Raw genomic sequence first — 17872 nt, 5'->3', positions numbered from 1 at the left:
CTTGAGTGTCCATTGTGATCTGGCTTGGGGAAGGGGCTCGTGGAATGCAAGGAACAGCTCAGTGCAACCAGATCCCAGGTAGCTTTGATGTTATAAAGCCAGCATAACTGACTGAAGGAAATGGTCTGGTGCAAAACATAGGAGGAGAAGGGGGGAAATTATATCTTGCCTCTAATTTAAGAAGCATTGTTACATTAGGAGTTACATCCTGTAGCTTTTAAATATAACTCAATTAGAATGTTATCTTCTGTATAATGATTACTGTAACAGACTGCCTTGTGCCCAGATTCGATTAGGGGGGTGACCTCAGACCATTTACCAGGGATAATGTGGAGTTGGGGTGCAGACAGGAGGCTTTAGACCACCTGTGCTCTAGAGTCTGAATTAGATTTGCCACAGCATGATTGTGTTTGTGTCTCAGTCCAACTGTGCTTTCAGTAAATTGCTCTTTGCGCCGACTTCCCCTCTCCCCGAGTTGCTGCTGTTTTAAAGTTTTCCTCTAGCAGCAGATGGAAGTTGAAGCCTGGGCAAAGGGGAGCTTTGAACTTGGGTTCATTGGTAAGCAATTCAGCACTGAAGCAGCCCCCCAGCAGCGTACCAACCAGGAGATGTTGAGAGCAAAGGTCAAGATACTGCCCACTCAGTCATTTAAAAAATCCATGGCATTTTTGCCCCAAGAATTGGAGTGGTGAGCTTTACTGGCTTTGAGAACTAAAAATAAGCAGTTTTAGTTTAACTCCATAAATTTCAGGTTTTAGATTTTCATATTTTATGAACCCCCTATTTTTTTTTTACACAAATAGAAACTTTTCACAGAAATTTCCTTTTTATTGAGAATCCATTGTCCACTGAGAGAAACATTTCAACAGACAGCTTTCAATTGGATCTAATTATTTATTTGTATTCCAGTAGCCTCAATCTGGGATCAGGCCCCCCTGTGTTTGGTGATGTACAGACATGTAGCGAAGAAATTGACCCGCTACACAGAGTGTTAGTGCAATGCGTTTAACTCTGCATAGCACAAAACCAGACTCAGGCAGTACATGGGCTTTGATAACTGGAGGTAGAGGGACACGAGTCTCACAGGGCTGTCATAATGTGCACGTGTGATTTTTTTACAGGATGTAGTGTGACTGCAGGGGAAAAGGGAGTATGAGAAACGACTGCATCTCTGCTCACCTGGTAATTGCAAAAATAAATCGCAATAACAGGGATAGCAGGGATGCTTCCTGCACCACAGGAGGCTGGGGGAGCCCTGATGTGAAATGTTCTGTCCCTTCCAGAGCTTAATTGATCAGTGATTGGAGGTCAGAGCTCCCACTTGAGCAAACCGTGCTTTATTCAGGGAAATGTTCTTTGTGACAGCGGGGTGGTACAGCAATATCATATCTCCCACAGCACTAGAGACAACTTTTCTCTGAGCTGTAGGGGGAAGTGAGGCACGGTACTTTAACATGGAAAAGTAGCTGCTGTGTTTCCCAGGACACAGCTGTGAGTTACAAACCGTGGTAACTCCTGAGGCTCTGATTCAAACTGTGTTCAGCCCCCACTCAGCCAAAGCTCCCGTTGATTTCAAGGGCTTTGCCTGAGTGGATATGGAGGGCTGCATTCTGCCGTCAAAGCCTCACACCCACTTCCCGTTGCTTTGCGTGGGAGTTGCTGACACATACCTGAGGATAACATTTGCCCTCTTATAAGTGATGGCTAATCCAGCCAGGCGAGCCTTCACCTCGACTTCAAGTGTATTGCAAGCAAAGTGATTTGGATAAGGGCTATATATAAGGAGCTCAGAATACAGCCTACCTCTTCTCCGCAGTAGTCTTGTTGAAGCACTCAATTGGGACTCAGCAGCTGTGGGTTCAATCCGCAGCTCTGTCACAGTCTTCCTCTGTGACCATGGGCAAGTCACTTAATCTCTCTGCGCCTCAGTTCTCCATTTGCAATATGGGGATCCCCACTCTTTGTCCTGTCTGTTTAGACTCTTTGGGGCATGGACTCTCTCTCACTGTTTGTACAGCTCCTAGCACAGTGGTAATTGCATATCATTTGGGATGTATACAGTACAAATAACACTAGAGGCTTTTGGAATGATTTATTATTTTGTCCGCGGGCGTAGGACGAACATCTTTAAGCCCCACACCTGCAAGCAGGATGTGAGCTGAAGCTTACAGCCCAGATGTTACCATGTGCTTTATTCAGTCATACACCGCCATACATCTTGCCCTACTTGTTTAGATTAGTTAAAAGCAACTGGCTGGGTGCAGAGGATAAACCCTTTTCCAAGGCAGTCGTTGAATTTCCCTATGGCTGCCATGCTTTTATTTAAAAAAAACAACAACAAAACAACAACAAACCAGCTCAACCTTGCGGCTGCTCTAAGCCACTGATTACAGTTTTAAAGTGAAATAATCTCCTTCAAAATCAGTTTAACAAACCAGTCCCAAGAAGGTTCACTCCCCAGCAATTAACTCCCAAACTATAGCTCCAAGCAATACATTGCTTGGGAATCACTGTTCAGTGAAAACATAACTCAGGGGGGAAATGATCCATTGGAAGAAATATAAATGACAGAAGATGCTGCATATGGCCTTTCTGTGTATCTACCCTCAGAATACATTTAATTAAAGAAAATGTGGGAGGGCTTCTTTTAAGACTAAAAAATAATCAGGCAGTAGAATTTGCTTATCCTGCACTATGCTGTAAGGAAAGACTACTCTCCGGACACAGGGAATAAACAAAAATCCTTTTTCCCTGTAAGGGACATCACATCTCCGGGCATCCCTATAGCTTCAATGTTGATCCAATCACCTTCTCTATTTCTCTTAATCAGGGATTTGGTTTATCTTCAGTGTTGCATGTATAATGAGGCAAGTTATTTTTAAACAGCATTCTTCTTGCGCTCAACTGCCTGGGCAGGCTTGAGTGTTTGTCCCCAACCTCCATAGTTACTGCCCCAGGCACCGTGGCTTTGATAAATCCTCATTTGTGTTAAGGTGGTGCCTCAGACCACAAGTGAAAACCATGCCCCTTTGTGCTAAGTGCTGTGCAGACACCCTCCCCCTTGTCATCCGCACTCTTCTTCATGGGGGTGAGACATTGGTGACCTATCGAAGCCATCTTAAGTGTCTGGCCTCAGGAATGTTCTCCGTATCAGATGGGAAGATCATCGCACCCATGTCAGCGTTCTCTCTGCGGCTAACGTCACCGGTGTTGAGGCGAAGATTATGAAACGTCAACTTTGCTGCGCTGGTCACTATGTGAGGATGGTGGATGCTCGTCTTCCGAAGCAAGTCCTCTTTTCTCAACTTAATCAGGGTAAGGGGATCTGCAGGGGACAGAGGAAACATGACGAAGACACCCTGAAAGTATAACTTAAGAAGGAAGGCGTTGACCCCACACACTGGGAAGAGCTGGCTGGCAATATACTGCAATGGCGTCACATCAGACATCAAACCTCAGCCGGTTTTGAAGAGAAATGGCTTGTTCACGAGGCTGAGAAATGGCAGAGGAAGGGAAGTGTACAGCATCCCGGCCAGCACCTGTGCGTTCTCCAAGCAACCACCTGTCACGTACGTGGAGAACCGGTACAGCACGAGTTGGACTCCTCAGCCATCTTAAGTCTCATCAATGACTTCCCCCAGCAGACGACATCCTCGTATCAAAGGATAGATGATGACGACGTCTGCACACATAAGAGACAGTCCCTACACCAAAAATCTTAGAGGAAATAGACAAGACAGACAAACAGTGGGAGGAAGGAAGGATTATTATCCCCGTTTATTGATGGGAGCAGGTGATCGGGGTTCATTTCCCAGCTCTGCCCCAGATTCCCTGTGTGACCTTGGCCAAGTCACTCAATCTCTCCGTGCCTCAGAGCCCATGTGTGATTAGATGGAACGGTGACGAATTTCCCAGCATCCCAGCGGTGCACACCATCAGAGAATAACAGCCAGAGCTTAGAGGCCATCAGAACTTTTCTAACATAGAAATGGTTTCAGCAAACCTTTTTGGAGTAATAGGTAAAAAGGAACTTGCTCTATAGCTGAAGCCTGGTGTGTTGCACTAATCTCCCCTGAAAATAAGAGGCTTATTGGACAGCCCCTTAACCAGATGACTCACCATAGGAAAATCAATAGGGATTTGTTGATGGAAATCCCACTGAAGGAAACAAAAGGCAGCAGGCTTGATTCTCCTTTCACCTATGCTGGTGTAAATCAGGAATTTCTCTATAGAAGGCGGTGGAGTTACACAGGGGTAAAACCAATAAGAGAGGTGAACCAGGCCCCATGCAGGCAGCTCCCAGAGTGGCGCCGTCTCTACAGTCTTTACTGCCCCTTTCAAGAACCAGTTTATTGCATGACATAAAAACAAAACACTTGTGCTAAATTTCCTAGAAAATTGACTCCCGGTAGCACAGAGGGCAGGTCATTCCTGGCTTCCATTAAAGATGATAGTTTTAGCGTTTCTCTGACAGTTTTGTGACACCCCGTGTCGTATTAGCAAAGCCAATTTGTTAAGCTGCGAGTGCCAGCCTTAAATATCCCCTTTTGTGCACAGATACCAGATTAATGAGAAGTCAAAGCCCAGCTACTGTTTTCCTACTGAAGCTATGAAATTTTGTGTATAATTCATTTGCCCGTGTAATGGAAACTTAGTGGCATATGAAAAGCATAAAATAGAATTTGCGGTAATGTCTTCTTTAAGTTGTAAAGATACACTTGTGCTGTCTCAAAGCTCAATTCAGGCATCACATCAATGGTACAAAATACAACTGCCTAAATGCTGCAGCTGCATGAGATCTGCTTTACTGTGGTAAATCAGATCAAGGTTTAATCCCCCTCTCCTCGCCCCCATCACAACATAACCCCCACCTCCGGTAATGAGCTCACTGGAATCCAGATAAATGTGAAAGAATCTGGCAACTGCATCCTTCTGATATTTCCATTACTCCAGACAACTGAAGATGATGAAATGGTGAGACGTGGTGTAATGGAAAGAGTCCGCTTCTGTCTCACAATGCTGTTTCCTAATGGGATGCTGGCTGCCGGCTCCCTGGTTTCTTGTTCCTGATAACTTGGGGTTAGGGTGGGACTTTGTTGGTAGAGGCTCATCTTTACTGCTTAACAATGTGCATGGGACCTGGGGGGTAACAGTGGATAGGAAGCTGGATATGAGTCAGCAGTGTGCCCTGGTTGCTAAGAAGGCTAATAGCATATTGGGCTGCATTAGTAGGAGCATTGCCAGCAGATCACGGGAAGTGATCATTCCCCTCTATTCGGCATTGGTGAGGCCGCATTTGGAGTATTGTGTCCAGTTTTGGGCCCCCCACTACAACAAGGATGTGGAGAAGTTAGAGTCCAGCGGAGGGCAACAAAAATGATGAGGGGGCTGGAGCACAAGACTTATGAGGAGAGGCTGAAGGAATTAGGCTTGTTCAGTCTACAAAAGAGAAGAATGAGGGGGGATTTGATAGCAGCCTTCAACTACCTGAAAGGGGGTTCCAGGGAGGATGGAGCTAGGCTGTTCTCAGTGGTGGCAGATGACAGAACAAGGAGCAATTATCTCAAGTTGCAGGGGGGGAGGTCTAGGTTGGACATTAGGAAAAAGTTTTTCCCTAGGAGGCTGGTGAAGCACTGGAATGGGTTACCTAGGGAGGTGGTGGAATCTCTATCTTTAGAGGTTTTTAAGATGCGGCTTGACAAAATCCTGGCTGGGATGATTTAGCTGAGGTCAGTCCTGCTCTGAGCAGCGGGTTGGACTAGATGACCTCCTGAAGTCCCTTCCAACTCTATGATTCTATGTAGAGTAGTTGCTTTATAAACTAAATAAAACCAAGGTAGGTGTAGAACAAAGAGGAGGTATAAGCCTGAAGAAATCTTCAGCATAGAGACCATGGATTGGCTCCCCTGGGCTTGAGTCCACCATCCCTCTTTGCCAGTGTTTCGAGGAAGGGGTAGTTGTTGTGGGTTGTATTGATTAGCTCTCCTGGACCAAGATGACTTTGACATAGGCAGAAGTGATACCTGTGGCAATATTGCTGCTTAGCTGGCAAACATTTTGAAACTCAAACTATCCCTCTTGCACTCAAACTAGCTTTTGAAACCCCCATGTAATATTTCATATCCCACGCATCCCCAACTCCAGTATTAAAGTCTCATGTAGTTTTTCTCTATTTTGCCATCTGTCTTTGACTGCCAAGATTATGTGGACATACTGTAGTTTGCATGTATATTAAAAAAAATCCGATGGAGAAACCCCACGGGAGAACTGTATGGTGTTGTTAAAAGGCTATTTTTTCAATACTCTTCTCTCATTTAATTACTGACTGTGCTTCATAAATAAAAGTCGGAAATATCCTCATTGACTTGCAAGCATAATGTTTGCTAACTGATATTATTCCTGCAGATTCCAAGAGGCCCATAAAACAGCTCGACCTTGGATTTATTATGGCCAGATAATCCTTTTTCATACAGTGGTCAATAATAATGAATCAGCATTTGGATATTATTGATTATGCTAAATTACAGGATGACAAAAGAAAACCTGTAACAACTAAAAGATTCTAGAGACACTCCATTTGAAGGGGTGGAAAATAGAAGTCTGGATAAAAGGAACTGGTTGACACTTCATGTGTGGTGATATTTCATGATTGAAAAATATAGTTGAACCAAAATCAACCTTTTTAATAGGAAAATGCCATATTTGACCCCAAAATATTTCATGTCAAAACTAACTTTTGAATAATCATTTAAAAATGAAACGAGAATTGTATTTAGTTTCTGCTTAAAATGCCACTGTTTGTTTCCACTTTTCATTTTAAATAAAAAGTGGTCTCATTTAGTTATGTCCAGACTCCAGAGCAATAGTTTATTTTTTTTACTTGAAATGTTTTTTGGGTTTTTTTTTTAAGTTTGAAACTTCCTGTGGGAGAACCAAAATATTTATTGCAAAACATCTTGCAGGAAAAATAATGGTTTTCTGTCCAGCTCTAGCACAAAGATTTGTTACTACTCTTTCTGGCTAGAGGCGCAATAAGATAGGATGATTCAGCACAAAAAGGCTAAAAGTGAGAGGTACAGGAAAAACAGAGCATGTTGGAATTAGACAGATGAGCCAGGCAATGATGTTGTGAAACACTTATTAGCAATGGGGTCTCACATATCACTGAGTGTTCCGCCCTGCCTTCTCCAGTTGGCCAGGGTGGTCCTGTAAAACCCAAAAGTTTCTCTCCTACAGACCAGTCCTTCTGATTTACTTTGTATCAGGATCCTAACTGGAAATATAGGTGATGGGATGTGGAAACAAAACGCAGTGAGATGGGAATATGTGACCATTTTTCTCTTCCAGTAAGACCACTGAAACACCGTGCTCTGGGATCTGGTGCCCTGCTGGCTAGCAGGGTGCAAAGATGCCCGCTGGGATTTCAAACCCATGCCCAACTATACGGGCAGATGATAGTCTTGTTTTCTCTGAAGGACAGGTTTCTAGCAACAGAAATTTGTTCTACAACCTAGTTACATTCTGGAGGCCAATAAATTAAGAGCTGGCATGCTGTTCAGACTAACACTTATACGTAGTCCTTTGGGGAGAGAGCGCCACTTCCTAAATCTCAAGGACCGAATGCAAAAGCCATTGGAGCTAACAGCTCGCACTAGTTCAGTGGACTTTGGAGCTGGCGCCCAGGTAGGTTGCGGCAGCACTCATCTTCTATAATGGGAAAGGAGGGGGGTCCGTGTGTGACTGAACAGTGCAGCAGTTTGAGAATCTTGTTAGATGTGATTCTTATCTAACTTGATTGTCAAACTGGGAGGTGTTCTAATTATTGTGGGTAATTAATACAAATAGCGTAAATGCCCCCTTTCTATTTCATTTGACTGAAATCAGCAGTGAATCCAACCTGGATTCTTTTTTTTTCCCCCAAGTTTGCTTTATCTGAGTTGTCTGAAGCGACCACTAGACTTTCCTGATGTGCGATGGCCTATCAAAGTTCATAAACCAGAGCCTGGCTTTCCCTTAAGCAAACCACTAGTCAGAACGACAGTTCTGTAGTCTTGGCTACACTATACATGATAACTATCTGTGCTGGGCTCCGGCAAGTCATTCTGAGATGAACAAGGCCACCAGACGGGCATTGAAGGGCTTGTCTACACTTGAAAAGCAGCAGTGACGCAGATACCCCCCCACACACACACACACAAAAAAGCCAGACACATTTTTCAAAATTCCATTTTGAAATTGAAACATCCATGTTTTGCAAAAAACTTCCCCTGTTTTTTGACGAGCTCCATCACTTCAGTTCTGGTTCTTCCCCCACCTAGTGTTTTAACAGCACAAACCAATCCAACTTGCTTCATTTTAATGGACCGTGGCTGTATACAGTCTGATTTTGTCGCAGACGGTGCAAAAGACCAGCTGCATTGCGCTTCCCAACCTGTGTACCCAGCCTCCCATATAATGTGCGCTCAGTTTGCAAAAATAAAAAGTTTTGCATGGCCCTCTTTTGTGTTACTTGCTTTGAAACTATTTGAAATTTCACAAGATTTTAGGAGGGCTGTTTAAAAACAAAACAGAAGCCAATTAATCTCCTACCTAACTTCCAAGGGCAACCAGCTTTCTTGTCAATATCATTTTCTACCAAACAATTGTCGTCTGCTTTAAAATAGACAGAAGCCAAAGTGGACCAATAAACAGCTTTTTCCTCTCCTGTTTGCCTGATCCAAAACTCACTGGAGTTGAACAAAAGATGGCTGCTGTCTTCAGTGGGCTTTGGATCAGAGTTGGGTTCCCTTTCCTTGTCTGATCATCCTCCACCTTTTCTTTCCCCTCCTGGACTTCTCCTTCTTCCCCCGCCCTCTCTGCCAGGAGTATGGCCTGTCGATGTTGGCCTGTATGCATCAGTCATTATTATTTGTATTGTACTCTAATGCCCCAAACTGCTACTTCTGAGCCTGATTCTGCTGAACTTACCTCTTAGTTTGAGCCTGCTTAAACCTGAGGATGAGTGATCATCCCTGAGCCAGAGAGCCTGATAAGTCCTCAGAGGCAATTACTTACAAATCTTGTGATAGGCCCCACACCACTCAACCAGGGTTCGGCCAATCCACAGGCAAGGAGTGGGACCCACCCATGTGGTGCATACAAGAAAGTCCCAGGCCATCCTCCACAGTAGGTATGCTGACCAATTCATAGGGTAAAAGTTCATACCAAAAGGAAGCATCTTTATTTAGCCAGCCAGAAAGACAGTTGTTGGGTAAAACATAGCCCCACTAATCCTAGACATAAACCCCCGTCTCACTAATACAGCTAGGAAAGTTAGAAATATTTCCTGCCCACTGTGCAGATGAGTTTTGCTGCTTGAAATCCGCATATTCGAGACAGAGGCGAAATCCAGAATGGCTGGGGCAGGTTGCAGTGTCCTACAGGAGCCGATGTGGAAATGGGTCATGGAAGGTGTTTTCTTTCCTCTCCAGGGCATCAGATGTGTTCTTGTTTCTTTTAATTCTGTTTCAAGATCGTAAGCTGTACCTCTTCCCCAAAAATAAACAAAATCAAACTCAGGAAAAAGCAGCCAAGGGGGAGGAATAGACAGAAAAGAAGCTGTTGCTTCATTTTTGCTTCCACCTTCATCTATTATCAGTTTCTTCCAGGTATATCTGCAGCCTCCCCAGGGGCCATTGCTGGAGCGACATTAATTTAATTTACTCAGATACTGCTGTCTGTAGTGTGCTCTAATTTTAGACTTTGTCTCTCTGGATTCTGAATTTGGATGTGAAGAAATGACAAGTCTCTCTCTCTCTCCTGTTTGCGGAGGATGGAAGCCGCTGAGGTTAGGGACTATGGGAACATGTTTTTGACAGTAGTGAGTGAGTAAGAAAAATGCTTTTTGGGGTCACAGTTGTCTGCCCAGCAGCAGCAATTGCTGCTTCAGGAACTGACAGACAGACTGTGCTGGATTGTCACTGACTCTCAGACTCGGAGCCAGATCTTGCTCTCAGTCACAGGGATGTAAATCTGGAATAACTCCACTAAAAATCAATGGCGTTTACTCCAGATTTACATGTTGAAAATTGAGAGCAGGCACTTGGCCTCTGTGTCCCAGACTAAGAATTTAAAAATCATTTACTGTGTAAAAAGCCTGAAGACGAGAGAGCCTAACTCCCTAAATGCAAATGCAATCCTTAGTATGAAAAGTTAATTATCTTAAGGAGGCAAATTGTTTTCATGAGAGAGCAACACCGTGTTTTAGAAGTGCGTTAAGGGCAGTTGTGTGTTTAGGGATGTGTGTCTAGCTTAGTCTGGAAATCAGAGTTCAGACCCTGGAACAAGTGCACTGAAGCCTTTGATCCTTTGCTCCCAGGTACCAGCCCTTCACACATCAGCCATGCTAATATAAAGCGTATTCTTTGCCAATTCAGAGGCGAATATTTATTTTTCATGGCAATTTTTCAGGTAGAAACTAGGCAGGGAAGATGGGGATTTCCTATAATGGGCTTTTTTGTACCTAGACAACCACCGACTTATCTCAATGAAAATGAATTGGCCTGATGTGCGTTCACCTCGCACTGCAGCCTGCGGCGGCGGGGAGGGTCTGTGTCATCAGTAAATGCTGGATGTAGCAATATATTCATCCAAAGACCACGTGTCATTGGCTAATGCTGCATCTTCATTGCAGAGCTGCTGTATTAAGCAGGTTCTCGAGCTGTGATGATGAACAGCCCTGCTGAATGGGATGGCCAGGGCAGGGACTATACAGATAGGATAGTGAGTGTGCAATAAAGACTCTAGATTCCCCCATCCCTTCTGCATGCATCTGAGCACAGTCCACGATTCGGCATTCTTGGTTAAGTTCGGCACTGCTTATTTTTGCTCCTTTTCCTTCCCAGGGTGCTTGAGAGAGATTGGAAAGGAGCTAATATCATCACGGGTAATTACAAAGGTGCAAGTTTCCATTAGCTAGGAGGCCGACTGAAGAATAACCCGTTTCAGGTCTAAGTGAACAATGGCTCGGGAAGCCAACACTTTCCCTGGGTTTGCCGGTTCCACTTAATGTGCGTTTCCAATAATGTTATTCCATTACAGGGAGCTTGGGTTAGGAGAGCTTTTGTTGACTATGTTACACAAATTCAATTTGTCACAGTGCTTGGTGTATAAATTAGAAATGAGAGACGCTAGCAAAATTAAATGATAAGCCTGGCACCAGCTCCCTTTGTGGCTGAGATGGGGCTGATAAATCCGAACCCCAGGACAAGTTTTGCTAAAATAGAATGAAATCATGATATAAGTGGGTCGATAAAGAAGCCAATAATCATTGTGTAGATGGACTTGAAGATTTTGGGTTTCTTTCTCCTGTGCCCTTGTTTCCCATTTACACGCGAGCAAAGGTGCATGTAAAATGCCACTAAATCAGAATTGTGTACTCAGTGGTGGGAGTCTTTCACAACCTCTTAGCACAGGCGGAAGGTATCAGTTCGGTAAACCATCCCTGCAGGGACATACAGTACCCGCCTGTAATGAAATGCTGACACAACTCAAGTGAATGGAAAGTGGCACAGACAAAGCAGCGGACAATGCAAGTATCTAACTGGAGCCCACGCTAACCAGGTGGAGAAGTTGGATTTCAGGGACACGTTTGTTTTTCTATTTGGTGGGTAAGCAGCAATGATGCGATCACATAAGAGGAGTTGCGGGGGAGGTGGGGATGGGGAATGCACCAGTCCTGCAGCTGCACCGGGGATGCCATGTCCTGGATCATTCAGGGAAATATTCTCTCCTTCATCCCTATTCACAGTGTCCCTATTTTATGGTTTCTAGCCTAGCAGAATGGGGACGTGATCCTCTTTAAGAGATCTAGGACCCTGCAGCTTTACCCTGTCTGCAGGCTGCGCACCTCGGAAGGGAAGGGTTGGCTTTCTAGGACCCCTCTGGGATCCATAATGAGCTGCCTGATTCCCAGTTAAGGTATAAATTATGTCACTGTGGGAAGCTGAATAACGCAGTGTGATCAAATCTCTGTAGGAAGGAAGCGAGGTGATGGATGAGCCCCAGGTTACACTCAGGCAAGTCGGGATTACAGCTGGGTAGCTGATGTTGCATCACCCCCATAGGATGCTAATTAGCTATGTGAGACAGCAGGGCCAGACAGCAGCAGGAGGGTCAGAGAGGGGAGAGATATAAGCCTCAGAATGTTCCGGGCCTTGTTCCCTGAAGACTGAGCAGGGGTTACTACAGGTTAATTAGGAGCACCTGAGGCCAATTAAGGCCCAGCTAGAGTCCTGATAAGAGCCCCTGCCCCAGCCAGATGGGGGAGGAAGGAAGGAGAAAGAACCGGCAGGAGTGGTGTGAGCAACCCGAGGAACCAGCCCACGGCCATGAGAAAGGTACAAGAGAACAGAGGGGGAAATAGCCCAGGGGACAGAAGTTCAGCTGCCAGCAGCGCCAGCAGCGCATAGCTACTATTCATAGACTGCTGGGCTGGGGCCTGGAGTAGAGGGTGGGGCTGGGTCCCTTCCCTCCTACCCCTCACTGTGCACTACAGAGGCACTGAGGTCCAGAGCTGGGCAAGAGGCGGTGCCCCGACCCACCACATGAGAGCGGGACCCGCCATAGCAGAGCGGGCTGTTTGTCACAGCTGCCGTATATTTACATGTTCAAAGCTCGCCATTGACTGGGAGTTAATCCTTCAAACACCCTGATGAGACAGGGATGGCCCTTCTGTCCTGCAAGTCAATCTCTGACTAGCTTTATCTCCATCACTTCTGGGCTCAGGAGTACTGCTGCATGAATCTCGGAGGTGAACTCGGCACCCCACCGGGCAGAAGAACGACTTAGGCCCCATTTAAGTCTTGCTAAAAACCCGCAAGTGTTGCACAGGTCTTCCATGCAAAAGTGAGCTCCATGCTTCTTGAGTGAGACTGTCTCTTCATAGCATAGGATTTCAGTCCCGCAGTAGAAACCAGGTACTGTGCTCCCACGGAGCTGGCTGACCAAGTCCACTTTAGAGCATTTTTGGAGCACCCATAAGCTGCCGTGCACTGGTGTAACGGCCCCACTAGCTAGAAGTGCTAATACAGGGCAGCAGGTACATGACTTTCTGCTGAAGTCTAAATGGTTTGGTACACTAGTGAGGCAGCTAATGGTCCTCTGCTTCATGCGTGTTTGCTAATGGAGTCAAAAGACCTTGGGTTAAAGAGAGGATGGGAGAGAACCTAGGACTCATCCTTTATAGAAATAGATTTATTTACAATGTTCCAATCTTCAAGACCTAAAAAGTTCCAGTGGGTGATGTTGGCTTTCGTTGCACTCTGTTTTGCCTGCATAAATGAAGCTGAGGATAAGCCCTTATGTTACCCACCCATGGAGAGAACTAGCACATCCAATTCTGCTGTGAGGCGTTTCTTCTAGAAGGGTTCAATAGGCAGAAGAGCCAGCTGTGGCTGGGGTCAGAAGGTTTCGCGACTGGAGATTTTTGGCAAAGGTTGGGCGGATGGGAAGCCAGACTTGGCTGATGCATAGACTGAGCTGCTGGCACATCACTGGGGTGAGTGAAGCCTGCGAAGGAATCTTGCATTCTTACCAGCATCAGATTTGGTTTGGATTCACTACGGAAATGTTCTCTTTTAATGGGTTTCTTACTGGCATGACCCTTGATCCTTGGCTAGTGAACAGTACTTGGGGTCTTTCTCATGTGCCCAGATGTCCTCCTGCATCTCTCATTAGTGTTTATATGAATGATGGGCACTGAAGCGAGAACCAGTTCCAGATCTTGTGTGCGTGTGTGGGGCAAAGCCTCTTTTTAATTCCAATGGTGTCCTAGCTGGTGCCCATTGTAAGACCATAAGGAGTTGCTAGATAAAATGAGCCCTCCACTGTCTCTGCATGGCAATGTGGGAGAATTTAGAAGCGCCCCCAACGCTCAGAACCACTGTCTAACTTTCCAAAGCTGCCTTCTGCTAAGGGCAGCTTTGCCGGGTTCTGAAATTCTCAGTCAAGGCTTGGGTGTCAAGTCAAAGCTTGGTGTAAATGTGCATTCCTTATAGCAGCAGGGACACGAGAGTTTGCCAGCAGGGTCTAAGCCCTGAACATGTCTGTCTTATACACTTAATGTATGTGGTGGTTAGCCATGTAGGTCCCAGGATATTAGAGACAAGGTGGGTGAGGTAATATGTTGGTCCAATGACAGATTTGTTGGTGAGAGAGAGAAGCTTTCTGGTTTACACAGAGCTCTCTGGGTCTGGAGTGATCTGAAGAAGAGCTCTGTGTAAGTTCAAAAGCTTGGTCCAATAAGAGAGATTACCTCACCCATCCTGTCTCTCTAATATATACTTAGAGACTCCCAGACGCACTGTATAATGCAAAGCAGCAGTAGTGTCAAATACATACGTTGTGGTTTTCTGTTGCAGTTTTGATGCACAGTGAAAATCGAGCTGCTAATTCAGCAGCAGGATTGAAACCACGTCTTCCACAGAAGGAAGTTATTCTTTCCCTCCCCCGGCTCCAGGGAATCGTAGACGGAGAAGAACATGTCCAGACGTTAGTGTCAGCTGAATGGGAATAATGCAGAATTACTTCCCTGTATCTGGCTAGTATACCTTCTGAGCTCAATCCTGCAGCAGTCAATGAGAAGCTTTATCCATCCAGAATCCTGGGAGGTGAAGGCACTCAGGACCGTGCAGGATTGGGCCTTGTATGAGCAAAGACCCACCTTCACAGAGGAGCTATTTGCTCCCAGCTTGCCCTCTCTTTTTCTGCCCATCAGAATGCCGTGGTTAGGCTATAGGCCTAGTACCGTGGAAACGACTGTGATGTAACACACCCACCCTGATGACTTCATGCAGGAGGCAAAGTGGGAGGAGTTTACTGACAAACAAGAGAAGGAAAAAAGTGTGGCATACACTTAATTGGGGCTGTTGAATTCAATGAATCCATGGATGCTTGATTCCTAAAGTATGGGAGCAGCGTCCTTGGAGTGGAAGAATGACCTCGTGCGTAAGGCACTGGACTAAGACTTGACAGGTCTGCATTCAGTTACTGGCTCTGCTACTGACTCCCTGAGTGCCATGACTTCTCAGTCCACCTGGCTGTAAAATGGGGCTAATAATATTTATCTACCTTACAGGGATGTTGTGAAGCTAAATTAATTACTGATTTTGAGGTGCTCCGCTACTGTGGCACCTAGTCTGAAAGCTTTGTATTACTGAAGTGTAGCTGTGTTGCTTTTTGTTCTAGGAATAGGAGAGGCCCCCATGACTGGTGCTGGGTCTCCAGTTTCCTCAGGGACCTGATGAGATTTCTGTGGCTGTGTAGTTGACTCTGGAGATGAGAAAATTCATCTGGAAAAAGGCTCACAAGATTTTTCTTTATCTCCTCTCAATTTTTTCAATCACATAAGGATGAGAACTTGCTGTAAGCTCTGGGACACTGACACCTAGCAGAGAACACAATTACGTTTCACAAAAGACGTGATGATAAATTATTCAGCCATTGTTACATTAGAGTGTGGGGAGAGGATGTCCCAGCTTCATGCAAGAGTGGATGAAATTTTCCTAATTGACAATATATGTAAGGCTTGTAGTAGCTTCTTATGCACAGTGACAGGGGGAAGATAGAACCGTGGACTTTGACTTCAATGTGAAAAGATTAGGGTGAGTCATTTTTCTATTTTCCGTCCCCATTTGGTTCCAGGTTATAAATCTGAGGCTGAGTATCTGTTACAAAGACCCTGGTTGGTAGCTGGTGGGAGGGGAAAAAATCCCCAGCCCAGGAGATAAAAAAAACTCCTTCAGAAAGGAAAAAGTGAGAGTTACCTGAAGGGTCAAATCCAGCAGCTTCACTTTCAAAAGCAGCTGAGTGTGGTTTGAAGGAATTCCCATTTCGTGCACACTGTCCGTCTGTTCTGATACCTCATGTTACCCCAGATCCGTGGCCTTACTTCCAAATCTAGTTGTAATGGTGTGTGTGTGTGTGTGTGTGTGTGTGTGTGTGTGTGTGTGTGTGTGTCTTTCTCTCAGATGCATGCACAATGCTTGCCAGCTAACCCATCTACAGGTGATGATGGGCCATAGAGAGGATGCATGGCTCTTAGCACCAGCAATACACATCTCTGTTTAGATTATGCCTTTATGCCCAGCATTGTGTAAAAGCTGCACCGGCCTAGGAGCTGCCTTCAAAGGCATTATGCTGCATGCAACCCCCCTTCTTTCCTCTTGCTGCTGGAGGAGAGTGTGCAACGGCTGGTGTCTAGAAGGTGGACCCAGGGCCCCCACCTGTTTCATGTACCATGTGCTGGATAATAACATGAAAGGACTCCAGGCTTGTACAACTAAAGTGGCTGTTTATTAAGAGAAGTATTGACATGGTGGCTGCAGCTAGCATTCCAGCCACCTTCACACAGACTGACTTTCTGGTGACTCCTCCAAACTCTTCCTCTTACAACTTGCAACTTTCTCCCTCCAAGTTCCATGCAGACTTCTAAACCACCCATTCCCCACCCACCTGCTCTGGGGAAGAAGTACATGTATTCTAGTACTAACTAAAGGCTCTGAGCGAGGTGCTGTACAGACGTACAGGGAGAGGGAAGAGCTGAGAGCCCAAATAGACAATGGGCGGGACGAGGAAATAACTTGCCTAAGGTCACATGGGAGAGCAGCTAATAGAACCCAGATTTCCTGGCTCCCAATCCAGTGCCCTAGCTACTAGACCACACTGCCTCTCACGAGTCACTAAACCAGCCTTCGTCCCATTTATTCCTGCACCCTCGGAGCCGTGGGCCGGGTAGCCCATAGAAGGGTTTAAGGAGGGGTTGTGACTCCCCTTTCCTTCCTCCATTTCATAGGGACATAGTCCAAGTCTCCAGCTAGCCTCCTGGAAGCTAACGCTGTCCACAAAGCCAGTACCCAGAATCAGAGATTCAGTTCTACAGCTCTGTTCAGTGTGCTGCCCAGATGCAGCGTCTCGTTACTCCGCTGCTGTTTCCAGCCACCCTAGAGTGTCTGAGATGAAGTATGTAGTGAGACAAGAGGAATGCTATTCTCACCTGCACCCCTTGCAGTGCCTAGAGACCCCCAGGGGAGTGGTAGAGCGCTGCTGTGGAATCTTTTTTTTCACTTGAGCTCTGCCTCCAAGCGTACCTATTGCTGCTGCTGCTGCTTCTCATTGGTTTTGTTCCCCCATGAGAAGGAAAGGGGGGGGGGGATAGGCCTTGATTTGATAACTTACAGATAAATCTAGAAAACTCGCAAGGCTGTGAAAGCTCTGAAGGATTAAGAAAGGGCTTTGCATACCACGTGCAGTACAAAGAGAGGAAAAGATCTGAGAAAAAGAGGAGTCATGCAGAGGGAAACATTAAGATGTATTTGTCCAAGACAGCTTGGGAGGGGGGGAGAAAAAAGCCAAAGGCAGATTAATGGGTAGGGCAAAGAGGGGATTTGGAAACAGCATCAGAGCTGGAAATAACAATGAGAACAGACTGAGCTGAGGACGTAACGGGATGGAGGAGGTGGAAGAAGCCAGTAAGACGAACCAGCTTTACTTTGGCCGAACCAGAGCACACACAGCTCAGTTCCTGTAGCTATGGCTGTTATCATGTTCACCTGACACAACTAGTCCCTGGTTTGGTAGAACTAGCACCACTTTGTTCAGTGGCCTGTTATACAGGAGGTCAGACGAGATAATCTAATAGATTGCAAGGTCCCCTCTGGCCTTGCAATCTAGCAGAACTTCATGGGGACCGGGGACTGGGGGATAGGAGGAGGTGCTCTGGGACAGGATGGAGGCACAGAGTTGACTGTGATAAATTAGACCACTGTGTGCCTGGATGAAGCCAGCTCGTTACATTCGTCATGCTCATCGGCACTCCATTTCCACACAAGCTTAA

At 45.8% G+C, this 17872-nt stretch overlaps 1 long non-coding RNA gene across 1 annotated transcript; it reads left to right on the top strand.

Moving 5' to 3' along the window:
• Positions 1-12317: 12317 nt before the first annotated feature.
• Positions 12318-15582, top strand: LOC137162949 (uncharacterized). Its single transcript, XR_010922582.1, has 3 exons — positions 12318-12377; positions 14400-14529; positions 15226-15582. It is a non-coding gene; the product is annotated as an uncharacterized lncRNA (long non-coding RNA).
• The last annotated feature ends 2290 nt before the right edge of the window (positions 15583-17872 follow it).

Source organism: Emydura macquarii, unplaced genomic scaffold, assembly GCF_026122565.2.
Source record: "Emydura macquarii macquarii isolate MOO-44397 ecotype Brisbane River unplaced genomic scaffold, CSIRO-AGI_Emac_v2 contig_312, whole genome shotgun sequence".
Taxonomy (NCBI): domain Eukaryota; kingdom Metazoa; phylum Chordata; order Testudines; family Chelidae; genus Emydura; species Emydura macquarii.
This window is presented reverse-complemented; position numbering and strand designations above follow the sequence as displayed.